This window comes from Lissotriton helveticus, chromosome 6, assembly GCF_964261635.1.
Source record: "Lissotriton helveticus chromosome 6, aLisHel1.1, whole genome shotgun sequence".
In the NCBI taxonomy this organism is placed as follows: domain Eukaryota; kingdom Metazoa; phylum Chordata; class Amphibia; order Caudata; family Salamandridae; genus Lissotriton; species Lissotriton helveticus.
In genome coordinates this window covers 1,237,385,152-1,237,395,711 of record NC_136067.1, presented here as the reverse complement: position 1 = coordinate 1,237,395,711, position 10,560 = coordinate 1,237,385,152, and the positions used below count along the sequence as shown (strand labels likewise).

The following is a 10,560-nucleotide window of genomic DNA, read 5'->3' as shown; positions in this document are numbered from 1 at the left end:
GGTAAGCCTCGCATATTCGACACCCCAACAAAGGCGTAGGAATTTTGCCAGAACCGTAAGAAAAATCGTTCTGGGTCTCCAGTTGTGCCGCACCCGGCCTCTCCATCCCCGGGGGGCTCACAGGACAGTGTTAACCTCTTCTCCCAGCCCGGGACTGGTTAATTGTTCCTACGCTTGGCTTGTTCAATTCTGCTGCACTATATTCATGTTCACTTATTCCTTATGTTTATTCCTCCTACATGTGATCATGATTCCTCTATCGCCCCACCGGCGTGGCGTTGTTACGCGTATGGTGTATACCACAATGTTCTCTGCTAATATGTTCTGCCTGCTATGTGCTTGTTTGATTCCTGAAATGGGTGTACTATGTTCATTGCACAAGCATTTAGTTTACAGGAAAAGGGTATGCCTCTTCTGTGGTTTCGGGAAGCTTGGTGGTGGGTGGAAGGGGGGGTTGTTGTTTTGTTCTTATGGTTTTTGCTGGTTTATTGGTCAAAGTGCTAGTTGGCGGCGAGCGATGGACATGCATCGCAATACAATGGGGGTACCACTTCCTCCGTGGTTAAGCTAGGACAACAGCCCGGTCCTTCCGGCCTTTCTTTGTTATCATGGAATGTCAGGGGTTTGAATAATACTAGGAAGCGCAGACAGGTCCTCAATTATGTCGCCAGGCACCACCCTGATATAGTGTTTCTCCAGGAGACGCATCTGTCCGGTACCGACCACGCTTCTATAGATCTGAGCTGCTGGGACACCCATAGATATTTCTCCAGTTTTAGTCGGTATGCCAGGGGGGTGGCAATATTAATACACAAGCGGATCCCTTTATCCTCTGCACAAAACTATGATGGATCCCGATGGACGTACATTGCTCATTACTGGCTCATTGATGGGGGCACAACATTATGTTGGAAGGGGTTTACGGCCCAAATACTGATTCCCCATCCTTTTTCCATGACCTTCAGGTCCGACTCCTGTCACTTGACCCCGGGCTCTTGATACTCGGGGGGGGGGGGCGGGGGGGATTTCAATTTGCTGTTGGATCCATCCAGAGACAGTACTTCCCTTGCTCCTGACACCAAACCCCGTGCTAGACAGACCCTTAGGGACATATGCTCTAACTTTTCTTTGATAGATGTCGAACGGCGGCTTAGCCCTTTCCTTCCGAATTTTACACACTATTCAGGGTTTCACAATACGTGGACCAGGATAGATTATTGGCTGGTTTCTCCCGGGCTGGCGGGCTGGCCAGACGATCTACTTACCCTTCCTCGCACACTGTCAGATCATTCTCCTGTCATTCTCCGCTTGAATGTCCCTAGACCGGGTGGCTACGAGCGTCAATGGCGATTCCCCGGACACGCATTGTTAGATCAAGTTTTTTGTGAAGAGGTTCGACTTGCGATTGAAGAATATTTTGAACTAAATACTGGGACGGTCGACACCTGGGCGGTCCCCTGGTACCGGGAACTACTTCTCTCAGCCTCCGCCTCGGGTGAAGCCAAACGCCTGGCCCTGCTGCTCGAATTTAGGGAAGCGGCTAAGCGTGAGCTACTATTTCTTAGTAAACGGTGTTCTGCGCGACGCTATGGTGAGAGACCGGGAAGGATACTGGCACAGACTTTACGCCCCCGTGTGACTCAGCCTACATCACGGCAGTGGCTGGGCCACATGATGACTTGCTACACTCTACCCCAGAAATTTGAGAGCATTTTCTTTCCTATTACAAAACGTTATACTCCTCTAAGGTCGCTGGTATTATGCGGGAACAAGAGGAATATTTATCCGATATTGCTTTAGTATATCTAGAGAAATACATGCAGGATTTTCTGTACGTTCCTATTTCTCAGACAGCATCATTGAAGCCATTGATGCACTTTGGGGCTCCTCTGCGCCTGGACTGGACGGCTTCTCGGACGATTTCTATAAGGCATACAAAGATATTTTAGTCCCAAAACTGGTCGAGGTTTACCCGGAATCGCTAGAGACAGGTATACTCCCCCCGACGTTTAGGGAAGCGGTCATTATTCTCCTTCCCAAGCCAGGTAAAAACCCCATACTATGCAGCTCTTATAGGCCGTGATCATTGTTAAACACCGATTATAAAATTCTGGCCAAGGTAATTGAAATACGTCTGTCATTACTCATGGAGTCCATTATTGCACCGGCGCAATCTGGTTTTGTCCCTCATAGGTCCACCTCCCTTAATCTTTGCACTTTATTTACGGTATTACATAGGATTGACCCTGCCACGCCAGCGGCTGCTGTCCTTTTGGATGCTGAAAAAAGCATTCGATTCCCTCGAATGGCCATTTTTCTTGTCAGTGATGCGGCGCATGGGCATGATAGAATGTTTTGTCTCCACGGTTACGCTTTTATACACCAAGCCAGGTTGCGCCTAAATGGTACTCTCTCCGAACCTTTCACCTTTTATCGCGGTACTAGGCAAGGCTGCCCTTTGTCTCCATTATTATTCATTCTTGCTATGGACCCTTTAGTTCGCCATTTCCAGGAAAAGCATTTACATTGCGGTCTCCAGTTTCGTACAGGCCCCCTTCTGGTTTCGCTCTATGCGGACGATACTATTCTGAATGTTAGAAGGCCTCATTTGAACTTGGAATCCTTGATATTGCAAATTGCACGGTTTGGCAAATTCTCTGGGCTCAGCATTAATAGGCATAAATCGGTCATCTTTTCGCTCACGGCTGGCACCACCACCTGACCCATTGAGTTCCCGCTTGAATGGTGCACTGACACGATTAAATATCTTGGGGTGTATGTCCACCTTGATACCGCCACCATTATCAGACTGAATTACGGCAGAGCCGTTGGATCCCTGGAGTCACAGATTACGAAGTGGTTACGCCTGCCCCCATCGATGGCGAGTAGAGTTGCCATACTCAAAATGGTCGTCCTCCCCAGTTTTTTATATCTTTTTAATAATATCCCCATAACCCTTACTAAAATCTTTTTTACTCAATTGCGCATATTGTTATTATGCCTTGTCTGGGCAGATAAGACGCCTAGAGTCTGTTGGCAGACCTTGACTTTTCGGTATGAGGGGGGGGCTTTGGGATTCCCAATTTTCATTTGTATTATCTCATAGCACAATGCTGTTATGCGCATGTTTTGTTTCACCCCGACGTTTGCATCGCATATTCTAAGCCGGAGGCCGACTTAGTGCACCCACGCCTGCTGTCCAATATCCTACCCACGGGATACCCACGAGATCCCCGGGACGTTCAAACAGTCTCCACCACGTGCTGGGCGTGGATCAAGTTGCGAATGTTGCTTGGGCTCGACTTGCTTTATTCTCCTGAACTGCCCCTGCCTAACCCTTCTTTGTTCCAGATTACTGGTGAAGTTCTAGTCCAGCGCACACTGGAAAAGTTTAACATCCGTATTGTGGGCGATCTGTTCCCTGACAGCCATATTTTCTCTGTGTCGGAGGAGGCCTGATTTGCAGATCATTCCATTATGGATACTTTTGTAATGAAACTGGTGCATTCCATGCTTCGTGCCACTTTCCCTTCATTCCCTGCCGCCCCTGACCCTACTCCTCCGCAAACACTACTAATACAGAGCTCCACTGGTGCGCACTTAGTCTCCAAACTTTACAAGAATGCGGGATGTCCAGGCCTATATCTGACGTCAACGTGCGTGCGGCTTGGGAGGAGGATTTGGGTAGACCTATCGTCGACGACCAATGGGAATGGTGTTGTAGGGCTACCAAAAAGATTTCGGTAAACAGTAGACACAAATTGCTTCATTTTAAGTTTCTTTGTAGGATATATCACACCCCTGCCCGCTCCCACAGAATTGATCCTAATAGGCCTCATCATTATCCGAAATGCTTGGCTCCTTTTGCCGACTTCGTCCATTTTGCCTGGACCTGCCCCAAAATACACCAGTATTGGTTACTAGTTCACGCCACGCTGGGAGACATCCTGTCCATGCAGCTACAGCCCACCCCGGAGATCGCGCTGTTAGGCTACGTAGCGAACTTACCTAAAAAGGTCAGGAAGCTGACGGCTCTGGGTTTCCTGTTGGCCAAGCGCAAAATTGCTCTATTATGGGGCAGCAAGAGAGCCCCTTTTCTGCAGGCTTGGCTCCGTAGCTTAGCTTATTGTAATGTTAATTGCGAAGAGTATTCCACCTGATACCCAGTGCCTCACGCCCCGTAGATATCTGGGGACCATATCGGGACTACATAGACAGGAAACGGTCTGAACACGACACACCAGTGTTGAGCTGCATTACACTTGAGGGTATTGGTTAAGCATCAGCTCCTAACTAGGTGCCAGGCCACGATTCAATCTTATTGCCTATTGTTATTGTTTAGATTATCCTACAGATGCCATATGACTATTGCTGTGTTTATTGATGCTTTTTTTATTTTTATTGCTGAACACTTGCGATCCACGAATTGGCGGTCTACCCCTGACGTTTAATTGTATTGTATTTTCTATTCACAAGATTCTATTTAACCATTGTATAGGACGCTCCTTTTTGCACGTGATTTGAAGTCGCTATTGCCACAGGCTGCACTGTAATGTCCAACCTCCTTTATTATGCAAAAATCTGAAAATAAAGTTTAAAAAAAAGTTAGAGCACACTTGAACCATGAATGACTTTTGTGACTGTTCTATGGCAGCGGGTTAATGTAGGTTACAGGTTTATACATTTCTATCTAGAAATGATCTAACTGGTCATCAGTAATAGATGCCAATCCCAAATCCAAGATGCAAAATGCCCGATTGTGGATTATTACGTTTAATGTGGTCTGGCCGTACACTGAACCAAAATATCCGGGGACATCACAAAGTATCTGGGTTGTGATTAGGATGTGATTATTCTTGGTTTACTCCTCCAACTCACTAGAACTCAAGTGCTCCGGATCACTCAGAAACCTCAGCAAGTATAACCTGTCCATAGGACGCTGCTTTTCCTACATACTACCTGCCATCTTGTGCATGTACTACGTTTATGTGACCTCTATTTCTCAGTCACCATTGGTGGAGAATTGTGATCCTTTACTTTGAGAGACTCACGGTTATAAGACGTGTTTGCTTATTCTGTCAAAAAAATGAAAATAAAGTATCAGAAACGGCACGTGATTCCTCTAACGTGATCAGTGACCTCTTTTGACATACAAACGTACAAAAAAAGGTTTTATTTTCGGTACCATTAGTCTAAATTTGTTTTCAGGCAAAGGTACAGACTATGCTCCTAAAAAATACAAAAACATCTAGGTGACCAGCATCTACATTAGAATTTGGTGCCACTCCGGTGCCCCTCCCCGCCCCAAAGAACCCACCCCGGTTAAAACCACTTTCAGTAGGAAAGGGAACATATTTCAATATACACCAACATTTTCAAAGATGTTTATTTCTAATATTCGATGTGACTTTGTAGAATTTACCAAAAAGTACATCTGTAGCAAGCAAGAGGCAGTTAATGAATCATTCTACAGCAAATTTGAATTCAATCCCATATGAAAATGTACATCAGTCAAATGCTAGGCGCTGATTACTCCAGTGATAATAGCAATTTAGTCCATGTGCAAGATGTCCAAAGTCAGAATCCACGCCCGTATATTGTTATTTTTCTGGACGGTTGCCAAAGATTGAGTTCATGTAATTGGAAATACGGGTTGTGTAGGGAATGAAATTCTCTTTATATACAACTTTTTGTTCAAAAAAAGGTCGAATCTCCACTTCTTTAATTAGTGGCTTAGCCTCAGAAAATTCGTGCTGTTCTTCATGATCTGAGAAGAATAAAATAACAGGTTAAACATTGCAGTGTCACCAGCATTTGTATCACTGTTTCCAATGAACCATTATGCTTGACAAAGAAAAGTTAATGGTCTAGAGTTATGGATCTGCAAAGACATGTGATGCATCATGCAGTGGAGGCTTTCAAAGTGATTCTTAAGGGGCCACATAAAATGGTTACACCTGCAATGGACAACTGTGAAGATGATGCATGTGTGTGTAAAACACACACAAATAAATCTATCTGACCCCAACCCTCCATGGCACATGGCTAAAGGCAATATGCAGCATGGGGTTGGACACCATCAGAAGGATGTGTGCAGGGTCTGGCCAGAATTTTGGCACCTGTGGGGTGTTGGGCACACGTGGAGTTGGACAAAGAGTCTAGCCAACCCTAGAACCGTGGTCCCAACACCCGGAACTGCGCTTCCCAGTGATGCCCAAGTGAACTACTAGTACTTGTACTGCTACTGCAGTACTGAAGAACAATTTTTTTAATTAAATGAGAAGGTTGTGGTCATAGACCAAAACCAGTTACCAACAGCCAGTGTGCAGGCCATTACAGAACAGAGTCCCTGAGTCCAGTAATGGACGCCGGAAGATTTTTCTCCATGTTGCGGTCAGTCAATCAGATTCCTCAGTGCTGCAGGACCTGTGCCAAATATGCAGACGGGGGAAAAAAGCTCCATTGACCAATTAGAGGGCCTTTTTTTGGTTTGTTAAATTATGGTACTGTGGGCATCCCTCAAGATCTACCATCCAGATATCACAAAATTATTAACACTTTCATGACTTCACTGAGCACTTCTGTAAACATAAACGGCTGAACGGAATCAGACCAAATAATGAAAAGCACGCTTTCTGAGTAAAAATTTTAATTTTGCCAAATTTGGTGTAATTCCATTCAGCTGTTTTTTCTGTATCACTTCCCAAAATATTCTATGGGAATCAACATGGGAATATGACGCATCAAGACCCCCCCCCCTCCACCCCAACCCCTCCTTTTCTTGGCCACCCTTTGACATAAGTGAGGTGAAAATGTCAGTTAAAACTTACTGTTTTATACAAACAAAACCACTGAATTTCACCTGTTCTAATTATCTCATGTAACTATTACTCATGCCCTAAAGTAACTATAACTTGCTACCCAGTCAGTGAAATTCCAAGATTTTTTTAATGAGTAGTAAAATATTATTACAATTCCTAGCTATAATTTCACTTTAACCTTTGTTTTTTTCCTACAATTTCCTTGTTTAACGCAGAGTAAAATGCCCATCGCTGTCTGCAGCAAGAGGTTGGACCCTAACCCCCCAAGGGCAACCAACCCCACTGTGCACAGTCAAAAACTAGGTCCTGCGCCCATTCCAGACCCACCCACAATATAAAGGTAGTCATTTTAAATAAGGCAGACCTACTGACTTTTTCAACACGTCAGAACACCAAAATATAAAAAGGGGTCTAGTGGCTTGATCAAGAGGTCAGCACTTCAACATATATAACGCAGAACTATTGTCTTTGTTCAAAAGTAACCAATAACTAAAATCAAATGTATATTTTATAAATTCACACACTGCAATGTTTATTAGAAGTGATCGTCATAAAATATTTTCAATAAAGCCTACTAAAAACAAAAACAAAAATTCAACATGCCTTGGAGCCATTAAAAAAAAAATTAGGCCAGAAATTGCAACCCTAGAACCAAACATAAAGGATCCCTTCACTCCAGCTAAGGAGCATACATCCTGGAGTTCTTAAAAATAAAATTACAGTAAGCTTTCCTGGGGTCATGGATTCAATGCCTCAGGAGACTTACTGTGGCTTTTTTTAATGTTGCTGGGGCCTACTACACTCTCTGCAGCCCACCACAACATTATAAAAGTGTTGAAGGATGCCCCTACCTCTTCTAGGGGCAGCACCAGGAGGAAAGAATATAACTTAACAAAAGCCCTAGGCATTACGGGGCAATCCTTGCACGAAGAGTGAATAATAAATGAGTGGTTCCTGCGAATTATAAATGAGCGGCTCATGCTTTTTGTATTTGTTGTTGTTGTCAAAAGAAAAGGACAACCCAATAATCCCTTGCGAGCTTGGGTATACACTATGTTGAAAGGTAAGAGGCTAACAAGGGAAGAAGGGATACTTTGAAGTGATTTACTTAAATTCTCAGTCCCAACAGTGACAGCAGAGAATAATTTAAGTATATCACGTCAAAGTATTCCTTCTTTACAATTGTTTTTGCGGCACCCACAACACATCTAAATGTTGGGAGGCCACAGTCGGCTCCCCAGCTAGCACACATACAAGGTGCTGGCGGGTGCTGGCAATTTCTTTTTGAAGTTATTTCTTTTTGAAAGAAGATGCCCTGGTACCCACCTGGGGCACCTAATACATGACTACTTGTTGGAGGGTGGGGAGGGCCCAAGGCCCACATGGCCTATGTCAGCTCTCCGGCCAGCATCCTCCATGGATACAGGCATGAGCCGGCTACTTTCCTTTGCTCCTACCCTGGGGGGAGCAAAGTTCTGTTCCCTGTCTGGGTGATTGTACCAAGAAATAATATATATTCCCTGCCCGCACTCTCCAGGGCAGGGAACAAAGCAGTGTCCATGGGGAAGGGGTCACCACACCACTCAACGGGACCCGGGGGATGAGGATCCACTGTATCGGTAAACGGCTCTTGCAAGGTTAATGAGACACCCCATCCCCTGGCTCAGATCCATCTGGCCACTCTGGCCCCTTCTCAAAAGAGCAGGTAGCTAAAGCTATGACCGAGGTTAAGGCAGGATCGCCACTCAATCCCTGCTCACACTTCATCTTCTCCCGGCTAGTGTCAGTTCCATGCCCCCATGTCACCAACATTTTTAAATAATCTCTCGAGCTAGCCACCATCGAAGACATATGGAAGGAAATAGTGGTCTTTCCTCTATTAAAAAAAACCAGGCTTGGAAAAGTATGATCCAGCAAACTATCGACCGATCTCGCAGCTACCATACTTGTCCAAAGTCCTGGAGAGACTGGTTAATGGTCAACTCGCCACTTTTCTGGAAACCAATAACTTATTGGACCCCTCTCGGACTGGCTTTAGGGCCAACAATAGCACCGAGGCTACTTTACTTGCAGTATCCGATAATATCAGATCCCTAGTGGATCAAGGCAAAGCCGTAGCACTGATACTCTTGGACCTCTCTGGGGCTTTTGATACAGTATCTCATAACTACTTACTAAGAATCCTCCACGAGAAAGGATTACACTCAAAAGCCCTCATGGTTTGCATCCTTCCTGGAAAACAGAACTCAAAAAATTCAAATAGGATCTTGCTCTTCCACCCCCTAAAGCATCAAATATGGTGTCCCATAGGGAGCCTCTCTAAACCCAGCCCTCTTTAATGCATATGTTTCTTCGTTAGCAACCATCAGCAGGAAATTGGACTTTGATAACTGCTCATATGACGAGATACACAATTATTGATCCCCCTGGATGCCAGACCTGCTAGCACTGACACTAAGAGCAACCTAATTAACAGCCTCGCTGAAGTCGCATCTCGGATGACAGATCACTGCCTAAAGTTAAATGCTGGAAAGTCTGAGATTTTGCTCTTCGGGGGTGCACACTCAATCTGGGACAGCAGCTGGTGGCCCCACGTGCTGGGAACCGCCCCTGAACCCAAACGAGTTGCAAAAAATCTGGGAATCCTATCTGATGATACCCTATCCATGCAGGATCAAGTACGCACGTTATGTGGAAAACTTTTTGCAATATTGAAACTCTTTCCCTGGATTCCTTTGAATTGCAGGAAAATGGTCACGCAGGCCCTTTTTCTGAGCAGACTAGACTACGGAAATGCACTTTATGTGGGCATGGGCGACTACCTTTTCTCTAGTCTTCAAGTAGTCCAAAATGCTGCTGCAAGATTGATCTGCCATAAAAACAGACACAGTTCAGCATCCGACAGCATGAAGGAACTACACTGGCTGCCAGTGCACCAAAGAGCTAAATTTAGGTTCTTATGCTATGCTCACAGACCCTTACAGAAAAAAGGCCCACCCAATTTGTCTTGCAGAATGTAATTCCACGCCCCATCACACAATTTGAGATCTCACCATCAGCCCTGGCCAAAGTTAAATGCACCACTAAAGTCAGGATGGTAGATCGCTCCTTTGCTAAGTCAGCTGCAGTTCAATGGATTGACCTCCCTCACACCTGACAGATGGCCATCTGCTTTTTAGAAAGAAGTTAAAAACCTTCTTGTTCCCCAGATACTAAGTCGTTTAGAATAACCTGCGCCGCATTCAAATACCCTCTTTTCCCACACTGCATTGTATGCCATCATAGCGCCATGATGTCCTTCGGGATGAAGTGTGGTTCTGAAAATCTGGATTCATATAATAGTACTGGACTCGAGAATAAAAACTTCGTCGAAATAGGACGAATTTGGTATCAAAAGACCGAGAATGACGAGTACATCATGTACATGTATTTTCGGCGTATCCGAGTGACGATTTCACCTCGAAATCGTCATTTACATTCTGAACCCCACTCCCATTTATATGTTGCCCTTTACATAGGCCTTAATCCGGTTGAATTTGATTCCACAAGGACACATACTCCTTAATCGACTTCTCCCTGACCTCAGTACAAGTTAGAACCATTGCCCCAGGCCGAACTCGTCAGGTCAGTTCCCTCCCAGTGGCCGAGCAAGATAGCATCTAGGCTCAACCAGCCATAAAACCATTTCAGCGCGCACACCTGCCATATCTCGCTCACATCTTTTCTCCACTCCTTTTCT

General features: G+C 45.0%; 1 long non-coding RNA gene across 1 annotated transcript in view; it reads right to left on the bottom strand.

Annotated features, from left to right (window-relative positions):
- Positions 1-5,370: 5,370 nt before the first annotated feature.
- LOC144761693 (uncharacterized) overlaps positions 5,371-10,560 on the bottom strand; it is a 47,407-nt gene continuing 42,217 nt past the window's right edge. The window contains exon 2 of the long non-coding RNA XR_013595850.1: positions 5,371-5,767. This is a non-coding gene — a long non-coding RNA (uncharacterized LOC144761693). The remainder of the gene's footprint in view (positions 5,768-10,560) is intronic.